The sequence below is a fragment of the Vulpes vulpes genome, chromosome 5 (genome assembly GCF_048418805.1).
Source record: "Vulpes vulpes isolate BD-2025 chromosome 5, VulVul3, whole genome shotgun sequence".
NCBI lineage: Eukaryota > Metazoa > Chordata > Mammalia > Carnivora > Canidae > Vulpes > Vulpes vulpes.
The window spans coordinates 70,291,312-70,308,937 of record NC_132784.1 but is presented as its reverse complement, the minus strand read 5'-3'; the positions used below and the strand labels follow the sequence as shown (position 1 = coordinate 70,308,937).

The window sequence follows — 17,626 nt, the reverse complement described above, 5'->3', positions numbered from 1 at the left end:
AGGACCCTGTGCTGCCAGAGGCGCTTATGGGGTCTCCCTCTGAAGCCAACACCGCGACCGCCCCAAGCATGGGGATCCGTCATCATCCCCAAGTATTCCCTGTCATCTCCCCAGCTTTGACCATGTGAACAGGGGTGACTCAATTGGAGAGGCACGGTAGAGCGCCCGTCTTCGTTATGTCCCTCGTGGACCACTGCGGAATCAGACCTGAGCGGACCCGGGCCACATCGTGGGCGGACCCCCGCCTCAGCGAGATTGCCCCTAATGTGTGAGTCGGTGCCGCCACCTCGCGGCCACCACTGTCTCCAACACCCACAAGGGAACTCGGCTCCCTTTACGGAGTGCCGTCTGCTCAGTAGTTGGAACCCGATACGGGGGGAACCCCGAAATCCTGCGCTTGGCAGGGAAGCACCCAAGACCCCATGCTGCCGGAGGTGCCTATGGAAAGGGTCTCCCTCAAGCCAACACCGCAGCTTCTCCGGACGTGGGGATCCCTCACTGACCAAAGTATTCCCTGTATCTCCCCAGCTTGGACCACGTGGACGGGGGTGACTCAGATGGAGTGGCTCGGTCGAGCGCCCCGTCTTCGTGATGACCCTCGTGGAGCGCTGCGGAATGAGGCCCGAGTGGACCCGGGCACCAAGCCAGCGGACCCCAGCCTCGCGTTGGGCAGTGATGTGTCAGTCTGTGCCGCCACCTCGCGGCCACGGCCCTCTCCTTACCCCCAACTGATCCAGCACCACCAGAGAGCCTTCAGCTTGGAGGTCAGCGCCCCCCGCCACACATTCGGAGGGACAGACAAATCCTCCTGCACTCAAGCCCCGGGACCCCGCGTCACCTCAGACGTAGTGTGGTGGGTCTCCCTCTAGAGTTTGGGCTCCCGGTCACCCCAGGTCATGAGGCCCTAGGTCCCCAAGTTTCCCCCCTGTGGAGATGCGGCACCGGGGTCCTAGGGTGCAGAGGGGATCCCACTCTTAGCAGCACCTGGGCTCCAGTGCAGACCAGCGCACTTCCGTCAGGAAATGCACCTCCATGCACCCTTCACAACCCCGGGGTACAACGTGGGTGCTGGACCATGGCCACAGCGTATGTTCACCACGTCAGGATCCCCACCTTTTGATGACCTCCCCCGGATACCCCAAATCCATGGCTGCGCTCGGGCGGCCCGCAGGACCTTTGCAGCAGGACCAGGAGGCAGCTGCACGCCTAGGTCATTAGCATCTAAACATCTGAATTGAATGGAGATGTTAATGACCGGTCGTTGGGGGGTCTGTAGAGCTCTGAGTGCTCAGTCGGAAGCAGACGCCAGTTCAATTAAAAAGCCATCTTTGCGGGCAGTCCTTGGTGTGGGTGTGCCGCGTCAGGTGTGCAGGGTCCCAGGTTTGGCGGTGGTGCTGTCCTCATTGTGCCTGGGAGATGGGATGTGAGCCCCACTCGAGGCACTTATGGTTTTGAGGGGGACCTGTGGCCGAGGGATGTGGATGAGCCCTGACCTCAACCCTGCGGTGGCTCAAAGAAGTGCCACATGTCCCCGATGACCCTTGTGGACCGCTGCGGAATCAGGCCTCAGCAGACCCGGGTCACACTGTGGGCGGACCCCCCACCTCGGCCATGGCGCCCCTAAAGTGTGAGTCGGTGCTGCTTCCTCGCGGCCACCACTGTCTCCAACACCCACAAGGGAACTCGGCTCTGTTCAGGGAGTGCAATCAGCTTGGGGGTTCGTGCCTGATGCAGGAGGAGCACCCTGAATCCACGCCAAGGTAGTGCCCAGGATCGTGTTCTGCCAGAGGCGCTTTGGTGTCTCCCTCTGAAGCCAACACCACGGCCTCCCTGGCCATGGGGATCCCTCACTGTCCCCAAGTATTCCCTGTCATCTCCCCAGCTTCGACCATGTGAACAGGGGTGACTCAATTGGAGAGGCTTGGTCGAGCGCCCGTCTTCGTGATGACCCTCGTGGACCACTGCGGAATCAGACCTGAGCGGACCCGGGCCACATCGTGGGCGGACCCCCGCCTCAGCGAGATTGCCCCTAATGTGTGAGTCGGTGCCGCCACCTCGCGGCCACCACTGTCTCCAACACCCACAAGGGAACTCGGCTCCCTTTACGGAGTGCCGTCTGCTCAGTAGTTGGAACCCGATACGGGGGGAACCCCGAAATCCTGCGCTTGGCAGGGAAGCACCCAAGACCCCATGCTGCCGGAGGTGCCTATGGAAAGGGTCTCCCTCAAGCCAACACCGCAGCTTCTCCGGACGTGGGGATCCCTCACCGACCGAAGTATTCCCTGTATCTCCCCAGCTTGGACCACGTGGACGGGGGTGACTCAGATGGAGTGGCTCGGTCGAGCGCCCCGTCTTCGTGATGACCCTCGTGGAGCTCTGCGAAATGAGGCCCGAGCGGACCCGGGCACCAAGCCAGCGGACCCCAGCCTCGCGTTGGGCAGTGATGTGTCAGTCTGTGCCGCCACCTCGCGGCCACGGCCCTCTCCTTACCCCCAACTGATCCAGCACCACCAGAGAGCCTTCAGCTTGGAGGTCAGCGCCCCCCGCCACACATTCGGAGGGACAGACAAATCCTCCTGCACTCAAGCCCCGGGACCCCGCGTCACCTCAGACGTAGTGTGGTGGGTCTCCCTCTAGAGTTTGGGCTCCCTGTCACCCCAGGTCATGAGGCCCTAGGTCCCCAAGTTCCCCCCCTGTGGAGATGCAGCACCGGGGTCCTAGGGTGCAGAGGGGATCCCACTCTTAGCAGCACCTGGGCTCCAGTGCAGACCAGCACACTTCCGTCAGGAAATGCACCTCCATGCACCCTTCACAACCCCGGGGTACAACGTGGGTGCTGGACCATGGCCACAGCGTATGTTCACCACGTCAGGATCCCCACCTTTTGATGACCTCCCCCGGATACCCCAAATCCATGGCTGCGCTTGGGCGGCCCGCAGGACCTTTGCAGCAGGACCAGGAGGCAGCTGCACGCCTAGGTCATTAGCATCTAAACATCTGAATTGAATGGAGATGTTAATGACCGGTCGTTGGGGGGTCTGTAGAGCTCTGAGTGCTCAGTCGGAAGCAGACGCCAGTTCAATTAAAAAGCCATCTTTGCGGGCAGTCCTTGGTGTGGGTGTGCCGCGTCAGGTGTGCAGGGTCCCAGGTTTGGCAGTGGTGCTGTCCTCATTGTGCCTGGGAGATGGGATGTGAGCCCCACTCGAGGCACTTATGGTTTTGAGGGGGACCTGTGGCCGAGGGATGTGGATGAGCCCTGACCTCAACCCTGCGGTGGCTCAAAGAAGTGCCACATGTCCCCGATGACCCTTGTGGACCGCTGCGGAATCAGGCCTCAGCAGACCCGGGTCACACTGTGGGCGGACCCCCCACCTCGGCCATGGCGCCCCTAAAGTGTGAGTCGGTGCTGCTTCCTCGCGGCCACCACTGTCTCCAACACCCACAAGGGAACTCGGCTCTGTTCAGGGAGTGCAATCAGCTTGGGGGTTCGTGCCTGATGCAGGAGGAGCACCCTGAATCCACGCCAAGGTAGTGCCCAGGATCGTGTTCTGCCAGAGGCGCTTTGGTGTCTCCCTCTGAAGCCAACACCACGGCCTCCCTGGCCATGGGGATCCCTCACTGTCCCCAAGTATTCCCTGTCATCTCCCCAGCTTCGACCATGTGAACAGGGGTGACTCAATTGGAGAGGCTCGGTCGAGCGCCCGTCTTCGTGATGACCCTCGTGGACCACTGCGGAATCAGACCTGAGCGGACCCGGGCCACATCGTGGGCGGACCCCCGCCTCAGCGAGATTGCCCCTAATGTGTGAGTCGGTGCCGCCACCTCGCGGCCACCACTGTCTCCAACACCCACAAGGGAACTCGGCTCCCTTTACGGAGTGCCGTCTGCTCAGTAGTTGGAACCCGATACGGGGGGAACCCCGAAATCCTGCGCTTGGCAGGGAAGCACCCAAGACCCCATGCTGCCGGAGGTGCCTATGGAAAGGGTCTCCCTCAAGCCAACACCGCAGCTTCTCCGGACGTGGGGATCCCTCACCGACCGAAGTATTCCCTGTATCTCCCCAGCTTGGACCACGTGGACGGGGGTGACTCAGATGGAGTGGCTCGGTCGAGCGCCCCGTCTTCGTGATGACCCTCGTGGACCACTGTGGAATCAGACCTGAGCAGACCCGGGTCACATCGCTGGCGGACCCCCGCGTTGGCCATAGCGCCCTTTATGTGAGTCAGTGCCGCCACCTCACGGCCACCACAGTCTCCAACACCCACAAGGGAACTTGGCTCCGTTTAAGGAGTGCAATCCACTCACTGGTTGGAACCAGATACAAGGAGGAATCCTGAAATCCATCTGCGCTCAGCAGGGCAGCACCCAGGACACCACGCTGCCGGAGGCACCTGTGGGAAGGGTTTCCCTCTGAAGCCAACACCGTGGCCTCTCGGGGCATGGGGATCCCTCACCATCCCCAAGTATTCCCTGTTGTCTCCTCAATTTCGACTACATGGACCGGGGTGACTCAGATGGAGTGGCTTGGTCGTGCACCCCATCTTCATGATGACCCTCATGGACCGCTGTGGAATGAGGCGTGAGTGGACTCGGGTCACACCACGGGCGGACCACGCCCCCCCCCCACCTTGGCAGAGCTGCCCACGTGTGAGTTGGTGCCGCCACCTCGCGGCCACTACTGTCTCCAATACTCACAAGGGAACTGGGCTCCATCGGGGAGTGCATTTGGCTCAGGGGTTGGCGCCTGATGTAAGGGGGAACTCCAAAACCCACCTGCACTCTGGGCAGGGCAGCACCGAGGACCTCGTGCTGCCAGAGGCCTCTGTGGGGTCTCCCTCTGAAGCTGACACCACAGCCTCCCCAGGCATGGGGCTCCCTCACTGCCGCCAAGCCTTGCATCTTGTCTCCCCAGTTTCTTTCCAGCCTCAGGTGATGGAGATGGTTGTCAGCTGGAGTGTCTCTGCCAGCCAGATCTCCATGCGGGATATGGAGCTGGGAGCGCCATCCTTTGCCCCTCACCTTGGCCCTGGGCCTTCGAGGGCTACTTCCTGTCACCTGTGCCCCAGGCTGGTCCAGTCTAGTTGCCAAGCCTGTGAAAAAGCAGTAGGTGCCTAAATCCCAAGCGCTGTATGTGTGCATATCCTGGAGGACCCAGCCGCGAGACAGGTGCACACAAATGGACCATCCGCCCCGTGGGCAATGTTGGGTTCCAGGGCAGGTCCTCATGGGTGCTGCCGGCACCCGGGAGCCAGGGGTAACACTGGGGGCATCACCCTGTAGTCCCCTACAGGCTTAGGGCTGGGTTATAAGGGACCCTGATGCGAGCGATTGGACGGGGTTGGATGGAGTGCCCTGGGGGTGAGCAGGTCATGGGAGAGGCAGGAGCGCGTGCATGGTGGGGAGAACCAGGTGTGCCATAGCGTGCGGGGGAATAGGGGTTTCAGGACCGGGTTTTGAACGTGTGTCATGCACCATGGGACATTCAGGGCTGCAGCAGCTGGAATGGGCCATGGGGCCATGGAGTGTGGCAGGTCACAGCCGGAATCGTGTTCCTCCTACCACACTCGATGCTCCCAGCACCTGTGCCCCTGACTCCCAGCCCAGCAAACCTCGGACGCTCCAACCAAAGGACTAACTAGCTCATCTCTAGCACGTTGGCTGGCAGCTTCCCATGCGCCCAGGGCTCCATGGGCCCCACTCCACCTCCCTTGTGATCCTTTCTCTGAAATGTCTCCTCAGGGTACCCGCTGGCTCAGTCGGTAGAACATGGGACTCTCGATCTCAGCATTGAAGGTTCGAGCACCATGTTGGGTGTGGTCATTACTTAAAAAAATAAAGTCTTTAAAAAAAGTCTCTCCTGGCCTCGTCACCCTGATGCCTAACTGTCCCTCACCTTCAAATCCCATCAGTAGCAAGGTAATCACTTCTGCTCCCATGAGCTGAGCCACCTCCCCACCCTCTCCCTCCATCCTGCCAGCCCCGAGCCACATCTCTCAGCAGGATTCAGTGCGAGCCTGTCGCTGGTACCTTCCCACCTGAATACTTACCTCCCACTGGGGTCCCAGCCTCCCTCCTGGGTACTTGCTTCTCCCCTGGGTACCAGCATCCTTTCTGGGTACTAACCTCCCCCTGGGGTACTAGCCTCCCCCTCAGTACCAACCTCCCCCCCCCCCGGGTATCAGCTTCCCTCCTGGGTACTAGCTTACCTCCTGGGTACCAGCCTCTCCCTGGGTACCAGTCTCCCCCTGGAGTACCAGCCTCCCCCTGAGTACCAGCATCCTTCCTGGGTATTAGCCTCCCCCTGGGGTACTAGCCTCCCCTTGGGTACCAGCCTCCCCCTGGGTACCAGCCTCCCCCCTGGGTACAAGCCTCTGTCTTGGGTGCTAACCCAAGATCTAAATAACAGATCCATGCAGTTATTTCCATAAATATGTTTCATCCCTCCCACCCCTTCTCACTGTGGTTGGCCACGGCTTCTAGGACTCACCTACCGCTCTGGCCTCCTTGCCGGGCCTTGATTGTGCCCTGTGCCCCTTCCCACTCCCACCCCGACCATCCCTGGGGAGACCCCACCGTCCTCCGCAGTACCTGAACAGTCCCTGCTCGGCACAGGTGTTCACATCTGCCATGGTGTGACTGAGCCACGCCAGCCTGTGCCTTGTCCCCCCAGGGACCCTGAATGCCACGGCGGGCAGGAGGAAGGAAGTAGCACAGCAGCGGGCAGCAGAGCTCGCCAGCCAAGGCCTGGCCCTCAGGGACCCTGGGAGCTGCGCACCTTCTCCGGGGCCGATCCTGGAGCAGCACAGACCCCGCCGCATTCAGCCACCCACGTGGGCGCAGGGCGCTGGGCTTGGCACACCATCTTGGGGGACCGTTGCGCTGGGCTTGGCACACCATCTCGGGGGACCGTTCGAAAGCCTCCTTGACCCCTGGCTCCTGCCGTCCTCTGCTCCTGCTTATAAACCTTCTCTCCTCTTCCTTGGCTGCCAGCTAGACAGGCCCTGGGCCCTGATGCCCACCGTCCCTCCCGTGCATCCTTGCTCTGCCCCCGCCCACCTCCTCCCTGTGTACTGCCACGAACACACACATCTCACGCTGGACCATGAGGACTTTCTTTAGGCAAACCAATGCCGCCCATGCTGCAGACGACCCATGGTCCCATCTTTTCTTCCTTCCTCGTGGACCAGTAGAGTCTTCTGTTAGAAACTTCTAGATGCTGTACTGTTACAGTGTCACACACACTAGCCTACTGGGCAGCCAGGGGAGGTCACGTGACTGATTCCCAGGCAGGTCACTGCTTCCTCTCGCCACTGGTGGGGGCAGGGCAGGTGCACAGGCTGTGGGGCTGAGGCGGCCTCCCTGAGCCTGAGGTCCCCACCCTGCAGCCTGGGTGGGTTAGAACCTCTGGAGGTAACTCCCTCACGGCTCCAGAGCCCAGAAACCAGAAACCGGGATGTCGGCAGGGATGGTTCCTCAGAGGCTGCGAGGGAGCACCCATCGCACCCGCTGTCCCGGGGACTGGTAATGGCAAGTCCTTGTGTTTCCGGGTCTGCGGACACGCCCCTCCATGTCGGCCCTACCTTCACATGACCTTCCCCCTGGGTGTCTGGGTCTTTTCCCTGTGTCACTCCTCTTCTTGTGAGGACACGGACATGTTGGGTAGACATTCTCTTTGTGCCCCTAGGCCTTCATCCATGAGCCCTCGTGACCCTACCTCCAAACACCGTCCTGTCCTGAGGCACAGGGGGTTAGGATGTGAATTCAGGGTGCACACAACTCAGCCCACCACAGACCCCGAGATGGAAACTCTGCGTGGGGGTGCAAGGCAGCAGGACAGGAGGCTGGGCCAGTGATGCTCACAGCTTTACGGCTGGGGAAAGTCAACTCTGCCCATCCGGGCCCCATGGGGTCTCCTGGCTACATTGCGGGGCGCCTCTGGGTGAACCAACCAGATGCCCAGGGGTGCCCGGAGGACAGAATCTGGGGGCGGCTGCCAATGGGCCAAGGACCATGTGTCCAGGTAGGGTTGCCCTGGCTGGAGGGAGCCGACTTTGTGCCTGGTGGGGCCTCCTGTGGCCTGAGGCAAGCAGGTGGGCCGAGCCAAGGAGGAGGCAGCCGTGTGGAAGTCCCCAAGGCTGGACTGAGGCTGGTCCGTCCTGGCACGCTGGGGCTGCATGCACAGAAAAACCCACTTGCTGTGACTCTTGATAGGACGACCAAACTAGCCTTGCCCCCTTAACAGACAGACTTCTGTCTCGAGGGTGGAGTGGCCTGGTAAGGTGTGGGGCAGACCCTTGGGCCGTCGCTCAGGGACCCTCTCTAGCCACAGCCCCCTGTGGTCCTCATCTTCCTCCCATGGTGAGCAGCCCAGAGACCCAACAGGACTCAGCTGCAAGTGGCAGTAGCTCAGCTCAGACTGGCTTCAGCCAGCAGGCTGGACCCGAGTTGTGTCCCCTCGACGCCTCTCTGCAGCTCTGCATCCCACCACTCATTCAACCTCGTATGCAGAAGGCTGTGGCATGACACTGAAAGCTGCTTACAAAGCTCCCACCCTATAGTGAGCCAACAGTGGCCCCCGAAAGACCTGTCCATGTCCCAACCCCCCAAATCTGAGTGTGACCTCATTGGGAAAGGTCTTCACAGTGCCGCTTAAGCTAAGGATCTTGAGATGAGATCCTGGATTACATAGTGGACCCTAACCCGATGACAGGTGTCCTTACAAGAGAGAGGCCAAGGCCACATGACTCCAGAGACAGAGGCTGGAGGGACGGGCCACCAGCCCGGGAACACTGGAGCCACCAGGAGGCGGGAAGAGGCAGGCAGGCCCGTTCCCTGGGGCACGCTCGCCTGGACCTCAGGCTGCTGGCCTCTGGGGCTGGGAGAGAGTCGATTCCTGCTGTTTAAGCTGCCTGGCATGGGGTCACCTGTTACAGATGTTCCGAGGAATGAATACAGACCTTCATGGAAGAGACACAGCTCCTTTCCTAGATCCCAGCAGAGACCCCACGGATAGAGATCGTGACCCAGCTCAGGTCACACACCCATCCTACACCCATCCCCATGGCCCAGAAATCTGCCTCCCGCTTGGCAAAGGGGTGCCACGGTCCCAGACGCCATGGGCAGAACTGGCTCCACCTGGGGATCCACAAGTGGGAGATCAGAAACCTCTTTGTTCCAGCTGCACCCACGGTTTTGTTGTGGGGCTGAGCTGGCTAGAGCAGCCGAGATCCGTGGAAGCAGCACTATGTTTGTACTTGGAAGGTGGGCACAGGCCCAGGGACGGCTCATACACGTTGTCACTGACCTGTCACTGCCACTCAGCGTGCTGGCACTGCCCCCAGGTCTTGCCAACCCCCCCACACACCCTGGTCCCCTGAGTCTAGGGCCAGGTGTGAGGGGCACCAGCTCATCTAGGCGCCCTCAACCCTCAGCTCCGAGGTGCACATTTGCTTCCCGCGGCTGCTGCCATAACCCGTTATCCCAGACTCGGTGCATTAAGTCCATGCAAAGTGATTCTCTCCTGCTTCTTCAGGCCAGAGGCTGAAATCACGGTATCTCATGGCCAAGCTCCCTGTGGAGGCTCCAGGGGAGGATCCCTTCTGCCTCTTCAGCCTCTGGGTCCGAGGTGTCCCCCAGCTCCAACTCTGCGGTCACCTTCCACCCTACCCCTCACCCCACATCTCTGGGTCTGTATGCACATTTCCTCTTCTCTCGTATGAACATGGTCATGGGATCAGGGCTACCACCTGCCAGTGTGGCCCCCCTGCCAGAACCCGTTGTCCAAAGCAAGTCTGTTCATAGGTTCCAGGTGGCCACAAATAATCCATTCAATGTGGCAGGAGACGCAGTGGGCTCCAGACGGTCAACATGGGCTGCGTGTATCCTTGTGGCACCTGGTGGCTCTCACCCTCTCCCGATTCCCACCTGAGCGCCTGCTCTTGGGCCCCAGGCCACCCCATCCTAGCCCCATCCCAGCCCCATCCCAATGCAGAGGCCGCTTGTTTGTCTGTTGGGCAGCTCTATTTTCTTTTCTTTTTAAAAAGATTTATTTATTCATGAGAGACACAGAGAGAGAGGCAGAGACATAGAGGGGGAAGCAGACTCCCTGCAGGGAGCCTGATGTGGGACTGGAACCCAGGACCCTGGGATCACGCCCTGAGCTGAAGGCAGATGCTCAACCACTGAGTCACCCAGGGGTCCTGAGCAGCTCTGTTTTCTGACCAGACCCTTCTGTCGTCTCGTGGTTACAGAACAGACACAAGACACGTTGCTCAGTCCTAAGAGGGAGGCATGGAGGGACTGCCTTGCACATCACGGGACTGGTGGGTTTGCCCATGACTCAGCTCCCCCGTTTCTTTGGCTGTGGTGCATGGGCGGCCCAGCAACCCCCGCCAAACCTTGTCCTGCCCCTGCCCACATGTGGCCCACTGCTCCCCCTGCCCCTGCCCAGCCCTGCCCTTGAACCTGGGGTGCTCCCACCAGTGAGACATGCGAGACCTCACAGGTAGTGTCAGGAAGCCTCACAGTTTCTGTGTCTGAGGGGCCAGCTGCCCCTGAGCAAGAGGCCCGAGGCTGCCGTGAGGAAAGCCCACACTGGTTTGCCCCAGAGCGAGGCCCCAGAGTGAGCGCCATCCCTCCCTCCATGACCCCCAGGCACGCTCCTCCTCCAGAAAGTACTCTTGGATTCAGCCAGGGAACACCAGGCAAGCTGGTGCTAACCAAACTTAATCACGGGGTGGGGCTTGACTTCTGATTTCCAGGTGGGAGAGGTTCATTCCACTCGGCTTCAGGGGCAACTCCCTGATTCCTCACAGGAGTGATGGGGGTCCCAAGAGATTGGCTCACCCCCTCCAATGGCAGCAGCAGGAGCTGAGCTGGGAGATGGAATTGGCGGTGGCCCCAAGACAAGCTGCCTGGTCCGCGGACAAGGAGGCGGAGGGGCATGATCCCCTGGAGCAGTGGGTCAGGCCGGGCCTGGCCTCCCAGCATGGCCCCTCACAGGTTCTGCTCCCATCTTGGGTCCTACTCTTCTGAGACTCCAGGCAGAGAAGCTCCCCAGACCCTCCCCAGACCTTCTTGTGCACGCAAGAAGACTTGCATGGGACCCTGTGACCATCGGTAGTCATGGAGCTGGGCCGGGGCCCTGGTGCTGGTGGGGTCACAGCTCACGTGGCCTGAGATCCCTCTGTGGGCCCTACTGCTCGCCACCTGGGGTGTAGAGCTCAGGACAAGACACGCCACTCAAGCAGGGCCGGTGTGGTCAGTACTAACGGGGCTCCCTGTGCAGTGGCCTACTCACAGCTTCTGCTCACCTGAGCCCCAGGACCCAGATGCTGGACCCCAGGGGGCTTGCATGTCTGAGATGCCCATTGCCTGAGGCCCTAGGAGGCTAGGGGGTGGCTCCTTGCTGTCAGCCCCTTAGAGGGCATCCATGCTCCCTCCCCACCTCATTGTCCCGATGGTACACAACCCGTGTCTACCCTGCGACCCCTCTGCCCAACCTCTACTGACCGCTGACTGCCCCTCTGACTCCTGACCCCTGGGCCTACTGCTGTCCCTTCCTGCTGGCTGCAGCCCACAGCCCACCCCAGTCTGGTGTCCCTATGCAGAGTGGGCATCCAGGGTCTGTGGCCTCCGCCGTTGCTCCTAGACCAAGGATGGCCAACACCTGCCGCCAGCCCCAGACCTCAACCAGGGATCTGGCACCGTTGATTTGTGGGGCATCTGCTGGGGGGCTCCAGGCACCAATCCCACCTGCAAGCTGGGGACCTGAGGATCCCTGGGCCCCGTACACAGTCCACCATGGTCAGACCCACCCTTCTCTGGGCCTCATCCACATCTGCCTACAGCAGGTTGGCCTGGTCCTGGCCCCACCTCCACCCACAGAATCACCACCATTTTGAATCTCATCAAGGGAAAGTGAAGTCTAGTGGCCAGAGAGAGGAAAGATAGAGGATCCCCCCTACACAGCCGTTTCCTGTAGGCAGGGGAAGCGGTGAGCCCCCCTCGATCCATATCAGACCCCTAAGGGCTGTGGAAAGAGAGGGTCAGGGAGAGGGGCGGCGATGGCCTGGCCTGGTCTGGGGCTGATGCTCCCATGAGGACAGGAGACTCAAGTGCATGTAAGACGGGCTGCAGGACGAGAAGGGACCCCAGATGCCGAGCCAGCACAGCATGGAGTCCCAAGGAGATGGCACTTTGCTTTGTGCTTGGTGAGGAAGGAGTGCTTGCACACAGGGTCTGGAGCCCCTGGCCATGGCCGTTGCAGAGATGTCTGTTGAATGGATGAGGCGGATAGATGGATGGATGGATGGATGGATGAACGGACGGATAGATGGACAGATGGGTGGATGGGCCACTGTGGAAGGGCAGGATGGGGATGTGGCCGGAAGCTCCCAGGGAACAGATGATGCTTGCTTGGGTCAGCATCCAAGGGGGAAGAAGGGCCTTCCTGCCGCAGGCACAGCAATGACTCCTGGCCTCTTTGAGAGTCATCTGGAAGTTAATCCCTTAGAAAACAAATATTTCAGACATCTCGACACAGGCCCTCCAAGTGGGAGCCTAAGCACGTGGGCCGGGGGCCTGGATGCTCTCCCGAACCCCCAGATGCAAGCCCACCGAAGCCTCACAGCCACGTCCATGGGGGATGCAGACCTCGGCCAGGAAAGTGTCAGAGCAGCCGGCCACCTGCCTGGGCCCCCACCCCTGGGCCCTTGTCCATCCTCCTTGGCAGCTCCCACCACGGACAGGACATTCCTCAAAGTTGGGACTGCATGTCGGGGGTTTGGAGCTAGAAAGCCCAGGGAAGGTCCACAGTCATCTTGTGGCTGAGAATCACATCTGTCCCCCTCCCTCTGCCTTCCCTGTCCCCGAGGCTGAGCTAGGAGATGGGGCCTTTGCCCTGTTTTCTTCCTGAAGCATGTGCTGGGCCTGCATGCTCTGGCCTTCGCCCATGAGGGCCCCTCTGCCCAGTGCCCCTGATGCATACACATGGCCTGCCCTACAGGCCACCCTGGGAGCCCTCAGGCCCCCTCCAAGTGGCCTCCTGTGCTGGAGGCTGCCTCCTTCCTGCCCCAGGCCCTGGGGCTGGGCCGCATGTGGCACCTAGTAGCCCACGCCTGAGTTGTTTCTCCCGCTTAGCCTGCAAGCTCCCCAAGGACAGGCTCAGGAGTGCAGGGCTCCAGATCAGCAGAGCCGGTGTCTTCTGGGATCCCCCACCTCTATGGGCCAAGTGCATTCTCGAATCCCCCTACTTCCCCAAAGGCCAGGAGGCCTGGGACCAGTGCAGGAAGCAGAGCAGAGGGACCAGGGCTGGAGAAGAGCAGAGGGACCAGGGCCAGGGGATGGAACAGAGGGACTAGAGCTGGGGGCTGGGGGGAGGGGGAAGCGTGGAGGAGAGGGACAAGGGCTGGGGGGTAGAGCAGAGGGACCAGGGCTGGGGGGCAGAGCAGAGGGACCAAGGCCAGGGGACAGAGGAGAGGGACCAGGGCTAGGTGGGGAGCAGAGGGACCAGGGGTGTGGGGGGAGCAGAGAGACCAGGGCTGTGGGTGGGAGCAGAGAGACCAGTGGTGTGGGGGAGAGCAGAGAGACGAGGGGTGTGAGGGAGGAGCAGAGGGACCAGGGCTGTGGGGCAGAGCAGAGGGACCAGGGCTTGGGTGGGGAGCGGAGGGACCAGGGCTGTGGGGCAGAGCAGAGGGACCAGGGCTTGGGTGGGGAGCAGAGGGAACAGGGCTGTGGGGCAGAGCAGAGGGACCAGGGCTGGGGTGGGGAGCAGAGGGACCAGGGCTGGGGGAGGAGCAGAGGGACCAAGTCTGGCAGGGGGGGGGGTACCACTGATGGGACCAGCAAGGACCAGTCCAGGGACATGTCTTCCAGCTCTGGGACAGGTAGATTCGGCCACAGGACAGAGTGGGCCCAGGAAATGTGAGGTGAAAGGATTGCACTACTTCCGGGTCTGAACCTCAGTTTCCAGAAGGACCCTCCCTCCCTTCCATCCACCCCCAGCATTCTCGGGAGCACCGAGCCACAAGATGGCAGGAGTCTGGGCCCCACTGGCACCTAGAGAAGAACCCCACCCGGCACGGCTGCCCTCACCCCGCAGTGCCCACTGCGATGGGCTGCCCGGGCATCTGGGAAAAGGATTGTGGGGCCTGATGGGTCACTCTGGAAGGCGGCTGTCGGAGGACCGTGGCTTGGAGGTCACTGGCCCCCGCATCTGTGGGTCTGGGGCAGAGGGAGCCCACCAGAGACCTTGCCGGGGCTCAGACCCCTGTCCCCTACCACTGAGTCAGCGCCACTGGGAAGAGGGGACGAGGATGAAAGTGTGTGGGTGAGGGTCCCGAGGAGGAGGGGGCGGGTGGCGTGTGGGCCCGACAGCCTCTGTTCAGGAACACCCAGGGTCTGTCCTCTACCTCACCTCTCACACTGCATATTTCCAGAAAGAAATAATTTCCAATTCCAAGGCGCTCCATGGAGGCGGATTTTTCCATCTGGGCTTTGTTGATGAGCTATTTTGGAGAGAGCTCCTGCCCTAACTCACTTCCCTTGTCCGAGCTCACAGGGGGACCATTAGGGGAGGCAGACCACGGCCACGCACGGGGGCCATGGGGGGAGACGCTCCATCCCACCCCGACCCTGGGAGGACCCCGCCTGCGTGCCTGTGAGTGGGGGTCCGGGTCCCCGAGGCAGGGGCTGGGGGTCCGTAGGTGGGGGCCCATCTGTGCACGCATGCAGCCTCCTCCCCTGGCTCTTGCACATCCGGCTCTGGCTACGCCGCTTCCCACCGCGTGGAAGCACAATGCTTCCAGCCCCCACTCATCCATCACCCTGTCTGAGGAAATGCTCGCCGTCATCCCACCCAGACCCCAAGGCCCTCTGCTCCCGTCCCAGGGCCTCACTCCGGGGGCGATGGCCCCCTCCCCTCATGGCCTGCACACCTGGGCCAGCGGGGCGTCTGGGCCAGCAGGGCAGTCGACCGACTGGGCTCTGGAAAGCTGCCTCTCCCCCTGCCCCCCAGGCGAAGACCGCTCACCCCTCCTCTCTTTGGGGAACTTCCAAGTTCCCCACTTCCCAACACTTGGCCTACGTGTTCCTGAGTCCTTGCCTCTGTCTCTGCCGCAGCCTCTCCTCCCTTTTGTGGTGACTGTCCTTGGAACAGTGACTGGCACGGACTGAACTGTGTCCCCCAATTCCCATGCTGGAGCCCTGACCCCTAGCACCCCAGACATGACCATTTCTGGAGCTGGGGCCTCTACAGAGGTACTTGAGATAACATGGGGTCACCAGGGTGACTGGGATCACTACAGGAGGAGGCCATCAGGACATAGACACACATGGAGCGATGACCCGGTGAGGACCCGGGGAGAGCACGGCCATCCACACACACGCAGAGAGGCCTCAGGGGGACGCCGCCTGCCCAGGCCTGGACTTCAGCCCTCAACCTCCAGGACTGAGAGAGAATAAATGTCTCTGTTTGGAGCCATACCGAGTCTACGGTCATTTATTATGGAAGCCGGAGCTAATACAATAACAGTCTTTCCATGCCTCAGTTTCCCCGCCAATCTCTTGGCCCACCTGCTCAGATTTGTTGGCATGTCACCCTCCCTTCCCAACAAGCTGAAAAGGCCCCCTATGCAGGACTCACTCCACAGACCGCCCAGGCGGCACCCCCAAGCCAGCCAGCCAGCTCTCCCTTCTCTGGGGAGCAGGACCCCTTGGGGCGGCGTGGTCAGGCGCAGCCACCCTGCTGTGTGGCCTTGCAGGGCCTGGAAGGCTGTGGTCTTGGGAATGAGTGTGCAAGCTTGTGTCCTGCTCTCAGCACTCCCTTGGACTCGACTGGAGGGGCCAGGCCGCCGTGACCTGCAGAGCTCAGGAGTCGGCTTTGCTGCCTTCAGGGGAGACATCTCATCCTCCCCGGAGTCTGGGGCATGCATGAAGGGGGGTGGGTGAAGAATGGTCATACCTGCTGGCCCCATCTCAGGTACCCTGCTGACCCCTGGTCACCTCCAGGCCGCCCTGGGAGGGGTCACTTGCCCTTGGGCCTCAGTGCACGTGAGCACCCACGGAGACACCCACAGGTTCTATGTGGGGCTCACACCCAGACACGGGCTGGCGCTCAGGGGCTGGGCAGAGGAGGCGGTGTGGATGGGGTCTGGAACTCCAGCTCCCATGCACACTCACACAAGGAACCCCGAATCTGTGCCCACAATCCAGCCAAGGCCACAGCCCCTGCACAGCTAGCTTGTGGAGGGGTCTGCAGCTTCACTTCCTTGAGCTTCTCCAGGCACCAGGGTCTCCCTTCCACAACCTCTCCTGCCCTCTCCAACCCCCCAGCCCTTCCCCGTGGCTCCTGGCCTCAAACCCCTGGGGGGTGCTGGAGGGGAGCCCGGCTGTCCTTCATCCCAGGCCACCACAGGCACTTTGGCGGGGCCTGCCTGGTACTCACTAGACGTTGGCAGCAGGAGGGGCCAGTGGGAAGAGCAGAGGCCACTTGCCCCCTCTTCCTGGCCCCTCTGGCCCCACAGTTCTTCCAGGACCCAGGGCATCTCTTCAGGGAGGAAGGCCCGACTGGGGCCAAGCCTGGGGCTGCTTTCCAGGGGCACTGATGGGTCCAAGGAGGAGCCTGCCGTCCTGGGGCCGGGGCTCAGCCACCCACCACCATCCTGTTCACCCTCCCAGCGCCCCCACCGAAACCCTGGCCTACCTCATTCAGCTGGGCCAAGGGAAGAAGATGGCTTGTTCTTTCCCCTGACACCTCCTGCCACCCCTCGGGGCCCCAGCCTCCTCATCCTCTAAGGGCAGGACAGTGGCCAGGGAACTTGTTTTCTGAGATAAGCTTGCTCTCCAGAGGAGCCTCCTGGCTGTGGGCTTTCAGGATCATGCACTGAGCAAGGCTGCCCATCAGAAGGAACCCCGGGGAGGTCCCACAGGGACGTGCCAAAGGGCACGGGCTGGCCTAACGAGCCTGGGATCTTCTGGCAGAGAAGCAGGTTGGGCTCGGGCCCCTTGGGGACCCCTCCCTATCCTCCCCCTTCTTTCTCCTTCCACCAGAGGGGCCAGCCATGGTGGGCCAGCACCCCCCACCCCCACTGCCCCATACCGATGAGGTTCGGATTCGCAGGTGGATTTGCAGGGTGCCCTTTGAAGCTGTCTGGCCCTCATGCAGCACCTCCCTTGGCACTGCCGTCTGGGGCTGTCTGGGAGCACTGTGGGGTCCCAGCTCCCCTCCGTCACCCACATGTCTCCTTGACTCTTCCATGCCTGTTTTGGGGTGTTACAGAGGGCACACCCCTTCTCAAAGAAGACTTGGGATGCACAGGAAGCAGGCCAGGCCCTGGGGAACTCTCCCTACAACGTGTGTCTTCAAGGTACCCAAAACCTCCGCCCCGGGGTCCAGTGCCCTCCAAACAGAAGGAGAAAGGCCAGCCTTCCTGGCTTGGGGCACACCTTTCCCTGGGACCCCCAGAACCTGGGCTGCCCCAGCCATTCCCACGGGGCAGCCCTTGAGTGTCTTCTCAGCCTGCCTGCCTCTATCTTGTGCACACCCTGGCTGTGCGGGGGGACGCCCGGCTCTGTTCCAGGGTCCAGAGTGCAGGCTGCCCTCTTGTGCGCTCCCAGCAACTGCTCG

The 17,626-nt window shown here is 61.6% G+C and overlaps 1 long non-coding RNA gene across 1 annotated transcript in view; it reads left to right on the top strand.

Annotated features, from left to right (window-relative positions):
• The window catches only part of LOC140599039 (uncharacterized), a 38,402-nt gene extending 32,549 nt beyond the window's left edge, over window positions 1-5,853 (top strand). Inside the window, exon 3 of the long non-coding RNA XR_012001692.1 lies at window positions 529-5,853. This is a non-coding gene — a long non-coding RNA (uncharacterized lncRNA). The remainder of the gene's footprint in view (window positions 1-528) is intronic.
• The last annotated feature ends 11,773 nt before the right edge of the window (window positions 5,854-17,626 follow it).